We start from the raw sequence: 7,943 nt of genomic DNA, 5'->3' as shown, positions 1-7,943 counted from the left end.
GCACTGAACATTTTGGATCATATATTGGAGCCACTGTGGGTTCCGATTCCGCTGTTTCTGTCTTACACGTTTTCTAACGTGAACCTGTTTTCTAACTCGTTTGGACTAATTCTCTAGGTTGGTCTCCACCACATGTACAGCTGAAGATACCCCTGCTAATTTTTCTAAAATCTTGTTTTCATTTGTAAGCCTGGTTTCTCACGGGTCAGCATCACTTAGTGACCAGCCACCGGTTGGCCAGAGCTGGTGCTTCAACACATGGATCCTCTAAGGCCCGTGGTCCTGCCTTTGGGAGGGGAACACGGTGAATGGCCAGGCAGGTCTCAAGTCTCAAGTCTGCCCGGCCTCTGTGTCTGCCAGGCATTCTCGTTTCTCCGTTGAATGTCACACTCAGAGACGGGAGGCTAGTCAGGGCCCTGCCTCGTTCTGTCCGATACCTTTCTTGACATCCATAAACCTTCCTTGACACCATGGCTATGCACTCTTCCATGACATACTGTTTTCAAATTTCTCTCTGAACCTCAGTCTTCGATATTTGAAATCATGTTCAGACAGCCTTTCTCTTTCTTTAAACGTGATTTGTGTTCACCTTTTAACAAAGCCCGGGTTCTTATAAATAGGCTACTGACTCGTTCAATCTCAGAAACCCACAGCTACAGGGCATGCTTTAGAATTAGCGTCCAGGCACCCCTCAGAGGCCAGCAGCCCTTAGGACTCCCTACCGCCCTGCCCAGTGTCATACACACTGTGTCTTAACCCCTAAGTGCACCGTAACGCCCACAGCACGGGGACCATCTCTTACGTGCGTCTCTGAGACTGTCCCTCCACGGCGCAAAATCTCACACGTAGTGGTGACTCGCCACGTGTTCAGATAAATGGAACTTTGCGGCCCCTGTGTCTCCAAGGCCCTTTGTGTCTCTGACATTCCCCAGCTTATGCTCCTTGGGAACATTTGTGGGCTATTAGTCATCTTATGTAGAACAGGATATATCTGTCACTTCTCTGCGAAACCCTCCCTTCAGCAAGATTTATTTTAAGCACTGTGTGAATAGAGAACATTTCACTGGCAACCCTGTGAAAATCCAGTCTTTGGTCGACATGCGCCTCGAGTGCCCTGAGCGCCAGCCGTTCTGGCCACCACCGGCCCTGTCTCCCGGGTCCCACGGACCTGCCGTTCTCACAGGCGGGCGGGTGCGTGTCGGCCGGGTCTAAACACGCGTGAAGCTGCGTGTTCGAGGAGACAGCTCTGCCGCCCTCACTCTCCAGGCTCCTGACTGTGTGACCCGTAAGTTCTTTTTTACAGTGTGCACGTCACCTCCCTGTCCCCTCAAGGCCACCTCATAAACCACTATGACCCCACTGCAGAAGGGGACACTGAGGGCACACAGCTAGAACGTGGCAGAGCTGGGCTCTGAGCTCAGGCGGTATGTCTCTGCCATCGAGGCTCTGCCCCCCTCCCCGTGAGCAGCGACCAGGAGCAGCCAGCCAGAAGGAAGCAGGTGACCCGCCTCTGGCCGCAGCAAAAACCTCCACGAGTTTGGAGCCGGTGAAGCCAGGCACCTGGGGGCAAGAGGCGGGCCTTTGAGGGGACACGGGAGGTAGGAGGAAGCACAGTGCACCCCTCCCCCACCCGGCAGGCTCCTCCCTGCACACCATGGGACAGTGCTGGCCTGTGGCACGCTGGCCTCTGGCCGTCTTTGGCTGTGGGCCTCTCCCACACCCTGGCGGACACCCTGCGTATGGGCTCCATTAGATCTAAACGGAGGTGGCGCGGCTGGTGAGCTCTCTGCTGGCCCCAGGATCACCGCGGGGAAGAGCCCCCTCTCTCCCCGAGGCTGGAGTTAAACAGAAAATGAGCAGCGTGGCTTCCTGCCCCCGCCCCCCGCCCCCCCGAAGGGCCCGTCCTCTGAGAAATTGCGGGGGCCTCGGGTGGCAGCTCCCACCACATTGCACCAGCCGGGAGCAGTCACACCGCAGCCCGCGAAGCCCCTCTGGTTTCTATGGCAACTTGTGGAGAGGAATTTCCAGGGCTCAGCAGACTCTGTCACAGTGACCCAGTGAGGGGGGCGGGGCGGGGCCGGCTCCCCAGGTGGAGCCTGAGGACCCGGCCCCCCGGGGCCGGTCCTGGGAGGTGGGCAGCGTGGGCGGACGGCGGAGCCGGGGGCCGGAGCTCTCCAGGGTCCTTGCCAGTCACTGAACGACAGGCGCCCCCAGCACCTCGCTTCAGATGAGAAAAGGACCTCGAAGGTGGTCGCGAAGACGGAGGGACGGGTCGCCGCAGGCCGCTCATCTGACCTCGCCCGAGAGCTAGCGCGGGACCCGCGCGTGGGCGGGGGGTGGGTGCGGGCGCCCGTGGGTGTCTGCAGACTGGCAGCGGAATCATGCGAGCAGATGGCTTGACGAAGAGACAAAAATACGAATGTGAAAGCATTCTAGCCATGGCGATGCTAATTTTTTCTTTTTTAACTTTTAATAATGACACAATTTTGGATATCAGAGGGGTCGTCTAGCTTGTATTCGAGCCCCTCCCCCAATAAGACCTTCGCGGGACCCACCGCTCCCCATCCGCGTGCGCGTTTCACCGGGGAGGAGCGGCCGGCGGCGGCTCCGCCACCGAGCGCGGGGCCTGGCACCCCGGCAGCGCCCCCGGGCTGTGCACCCCGGCAGCGCCCCCGTGCCGTGCACCCCGGCAGCGTGGGGCCTGGCACCCCGGCAGTGCCCCCGTGTCGTGCACCCCGGCAGCGCCCCCGGGGCCGTGCACCCCGGCAGCGTGGGGCCTGGCACCCTGGCAGCGCCCCTGTGCCACGTACTTCGGGCGCCCAGCCCTGCAGGGCGCGTCCTGTGGACCGGGAGGTAAATACACAGGAGCTCTGCCCTGAACCGGCGGTGACCAGCAGGGACCGTGGGCATGTACAGGTGACCAGCAGGGACGATGGGCACGTACAGGTGACCAGCAGGGGCCGTGGGCACGTGCAGGTGACCAGCAGGGGTCGTGGGCACGTGCAGGTGACCAGCAGGGGCCGTGGGCACGTGCCGGCGTGCCAGCTACATGCAAACGGCAGAAACGCCTCTGGCTGGGCTCCGGGAACGGTTTGTGGGGACAGAGCGGGCCTCGGCGGCCTCGCGGGTGAGGAGGCCAGTGGAGGGCGGGGTGACACCAGGCTGAACCTGCTTGTCCCCCCAGGAGAGGGTGATGTCCCCCCTTCGCAGGCTGCTGGGGGTGGAAGTCGGAATTCAGCCCGCGTCCAGGCGCACCGCAAGCGCCTGGCACATGGTATGCACAGCCCTGAAGACCAAGCAGCCCATGGCTGGGCAGCCAGAGAGAACCAGGAAACGCGCGGGCAGAGCCACAGTGTCTGCGTGGGGCGTGGGGTGACTCATCCGCTCTGGGACATTTCTCTGAGACTTGGCTAATGAGACGGAACCCGCCGGCTGTGAGTCCTGCCCAGGAGGCGGCACCAGGCGCTGGGACCCACACGCTGTCTGCCCTCCAGGGACTCAGCCCGGCGCAGACAGATGCTGCCCGCTGGTGCGGGCGGTCCCCACAGCGCCGGAGGCCGGGCCTCTGCCGCTCAGTCCCACTGGGGCCCCTGTGGTCACTGGGGTGCCTCTGCTCTGACCGCAGACCCTGCCGGGCTCCTTCAGAGGATGCCCCGGGCCCCAGATCCGGACCCCCACCCCCAGCACTCCACACGTTCCCGGGCGGACAGGTGCGGGCGTGTGAGAGCCACACCTCCGCATGGGGCACCAATGGGGTGCGATTCACACACCAGGCTCTCTTGTTAAGAGGGACATATACTCACGACACCTGTTAAAACGGCACAGCAGACGACCCAGGGGTACCACGGCCCTGGGCGCAGGGACGGCCGCAGTGGCGTTTTGCAGTGAGGGGGCCACGGGGGCTCAGCTCGGAACAGAGACAGTGGTCGTGCGGAGCTGGGGGGCAGGGCGCGGGCCGGAAGTTGCTCGGAGGGACATGGCGGTCAGGGGCCGCTAAACCCCATACATTGAGTCTTACTGAAAGGTGGGCCCGGTAGCCAGATGTCTGGGGAATGGGGGAGGCAGGGCCGTCACATGCCAAGGGTTATTATGCACACTCGGTGACCAGGCGTGGGGGTGGGGGTGGGCTTCTGACTAAACCACTCGGCAGGATTCCTGCGAACGCGGGTCAGAGGTGGCCATGGGCATCGGGAAGCTGGGGCCTCGCTGGGCAGAGAGGTCACAGGAGCCTGGGCACGTCCGGTCACGGAGCGACGCTGTCACCGGTGGGGCCAGTCTCAAACGCGCTCTGGGGGTCTTCCCCTTTGCTCAGCCGCGTCTTGGTCCTTGCTCTGTTTCCAGTGATGTGCTGACGGTCGCGACCCTTCCGAGGGGCACCGGGAGAAAGCACGGGTGGGGGTTCGGGGGTGCGCGTTGGCGAGCGCGCTCGCTCCGGTACGGCGGGGTGTGGGAAGTGGCGACCTCAAGGACCAGCAGGATCCAGTCGGCCGTGGCCGCTGCCACGATGCGTCGGAGAGAAGAAAGGACACTCGTAGGTCAGCCAGTTGCTGACGTAAGACACGGGTAGCTCCAGCCACCACTGGACAGATGCGGTGTCCTTACTGGGGACCTCTCGATTTGGCACGCGCAATCTTTTAATGGACTGTTTTTTCTTTTAGAGCAATTTTGGGTTCACGGCAACGTCGATGGGACAGCAGAGTGTTCCTCTAAATCCCCTGTCCATCCTCCTCACCCGGCCTCCCCGCCATCAACACCCTGCGCCAGCGGCTGCCGGGTGAGTATGAACCGTGGTCTTAAATGTTTCCTCCTGTTCATTTATAACCATAAAAGACAGTGATACAGTGTTCTAATTTTTGCTTCAACTGTCAGATGTGGTCTAGAAACGCAGCGAGTGAAAGAAAGTGGATTATATTTACCCGTTTTCAAACTCTTTCCGGCATCCCAAGAGTTTTTCTTCTATTCTTTGCTTTCTGTTTAGAGAACTTCCTGGAGTCGTTCTCAAAGGGTAAGTGTGCCTTTGAAAATTCTCTTAAATTTCCTTCATCTGGGAATACCTTCATTTCCGAAAGCTATTTTCATGGAATGTAGAATTCTAGATTGACTTTTTCTTTTTTTTCTTTTTTTGCACGTGAAAAATGTCATCCCGTTTCCTGTGGACCTTCGATATTTGTGACCAGAAACCTCCAGTAATTCAAATTATTCTTCCCTCACAGGTAATTCATTGTTTCTCTCTGGCCGCTTGCAAGATTTTTTTTCCTCGTCTGACTATGATGCATCTCGATTTGCTTTTCTTTCGCGTTTAATGGTCGCGTTTAATGGTTCTCTCAGCTTCTAGAATCCGTGGCGTGTCTTTTGTCAAATTTCGGAAGTCTTCATCAATAATGCTTTGAATTCTTTCCACGCCCGTCGTTTTTCCTCTCTCAGGGCTATGATGACATAAATCTTAGTTCTGTGTGACAGTCCCACAGCTCCGTGAAGCTATGTTCATTCTGTAAGTCTTTTTCCCTCTGTTGTTCAGATCGAGTCAGTTTCAATGTTCATCTTCAAGTTCATTCATGTATTTTTCTGTTCACCTCTATCTGGTGCTGAGAAGTTTCGGTTTTCTTATTCGGTGGTCGTATTTTTGATTTCTGAACTATCATTTGGTTCTCCTTTATACCTTTTATTTCTTTGCTGACATATTCTAATTCCTTTTTTTTTCCTGCTTTCAAGCCTGTTTATAATTGCTCACTGGAGCATTTTCATAGTGTCTCCACTAAAATCCTTGTCGGGTAATCTTAATATCTATTATGTGAGTGTTGGCATCTACCGATTGTCTTTTTTTTTTTTTTTTTTCCCCACTCAAATTTCCTGATTCTTGGTCTCATTCTGGTTTTTTAACTGAAAACTAAACATTCTGGGTGCTACATTATGAGAGGCGGGGTCTTATGTCGACCTTCCATTCAGACGGCTTTGACTGGCATCGCTGGGCGGAGGGAGCGCGGGACTCGCCTGCTGTAGCTGGCGGGCGAGTCCCTCGCTCGGCCCCCCGCGAACGCGCAGGTGCGGAAGGGGCTCCCCGATCCTGCTGACCGAGTCGGGGTTTCCGGCCACCGCTGAAATGGCGCAGGGTGGCGGGGATGCGCGCCTCGTGCCAGCTCCATGCACGGCCTCCGCGGACACCAGGGGGGACTGTCCCTCTGAGCGTCCACCACGCCTCCTCCTACGCCATCCCAGGCCCGGGGTGGGGTCCTCAGCACCGCTAGATGGGGCGGCGTGCGGGTCCAGGCTCCCCACATGGCCTCGGGAACAGCCGGGGGAGGGCACTGCCTGGCGCCCCAGACGTGGCAGCGCCCCGTCCCCACTCGCCCCTGGCGCTGGGCGGGAGGACGTGGCCTCTTTACAGCCTGGGGACAGTGGAAGTCCAGGCCCGCGGTGGCCCTCACCGGTGTGGGTGTGGTGAGGCCAGTTTGTCCTCGGACACCGGCCCGGAGCCGGGTGATTGCTGTCTTAACGTTTGTCTTGCTAGGCTGCTTCTTTCCTGAATCTCTGGCTATTTGTTGTATTTTTTCCTTTTCTTTTTATTAATTTAATTATCTATCTATCTATCTATCTACTTATTTATTTATTATTTTTTTTAAAACCAGTTTATTTGCTTTTTTTTTTTCATACTATAGATACATAATTTTTTAAACATTTTATTTATTTATTTCCCCCGTCCCTTCCGGTACCCGCTGGTCCATGGTCCATGCCCCTGAGTCTCTGTTCGTCCTGTTCATTTGTCGCTTTGGGGTTTATATTCCACATATGTGACATCACGTGATTTTCAACCTTTTCTGTCTGGCTTATTTCACTCAGCAGGATCATCCCGAGGTCCGTCCACGTTGTCGCAAATGGCGGTATCTCATCTCTTCTTATGGCTGAGTCATATTCCATCGCGTGTATGTGCCCCGGCTTCTTGATCTGATCATCCACCGTAGGGCACTTCGGTTGCTTCCATGTCCTGGCCACCGTGAATAATGCTGCCATGAACATCGCTGTGCATTTTTTTCTCTTTTAACCCCTTGGCGGTTCTGGCCTGCCGGTTTCTTTAGCTCCAAGCCTTGGATAGATGATGCTTAAGGAAATTTCAGAGACCTCACAACCGCGTTGCTACTTGGGCCTCACCGTTCCTAACACACCTGCCTCCTCTCCGCCCTCCAGAGTCTTACGTTTGCCTGACGCAGGCGGCCAGGGTTTTCACTCATACTTAGTGGAAGGAACTAGAAAAAGTAGATCTGTGCTCTCTGACCAGGCGCAGAACTCTCAAGCCGATCGCAATATATTTTATCCAGATCTTACAGTTTTCTTCAGAAGTGTCGGTCAGAAAATTACCTATTCCATTACTACCAACAGAACTTGCAAACGTGGCTGTTTTTGCACGATTTCATAAATGCTTTTTCTCTTGATTTTTAGAAACGGAAGATGGGTGGACTGGAACATACGTGCACTCATCCGCAAAAGGAGGCCTTTGTCAAGCGGGTATTGAAAATACTGACCGTCGAAGATACAATAGTGACCATGAAAACGTACCACTCGTGGGGCCTTGGCTGACCACAGTCGGAGTGACTGTGACGTAGAGCATTAATTTCTCCCTGACAGCTTTGCTATCAGAAAGGACACCCAAGGAATTCTTGGGAGTAGGGGACATTTTCCCAGGTGTCCTAGTGAGGTTTCTCCAGAGAACCAGCAGCAGTAGGAGATTACAGCTCTCTCTCTGTCTACCCGCATTTATATTTATTATAAGAAATCTGTTCACACAATTATTAGCACCAAGATCTACGGTCGGCGAGCTGGAGACCCAGGATCACCGAGGGTGTAGTTTCAAAAGCTAATGTTTCCATTTGAGTCTGAACACGGGGGAAAGACCGACGTCCCCCGCTCGAGGCAGCCCAGCAGGAGGCTCTCCCTCTCGCTAGAGGGGG

This window comes from Pteropus medius, unplaced genomic scaffold (genome assembly GCF_902729225.1).
Source record: "Pteropus medius unplaced genomic scaffold, Ma_sr-lr_union100, whole genome shotgun sequence".
In the NCBI taxonomy this organism is placed as follows: domain Eukaryota; kingdom Metazoa; phylum Chordata; class Mammalia; order Chiroptera; family Pteropodidae; genus Pteropus; species Pteropus medius.
Note: the sequence above shows the minus strand (reverse complement) of the source record.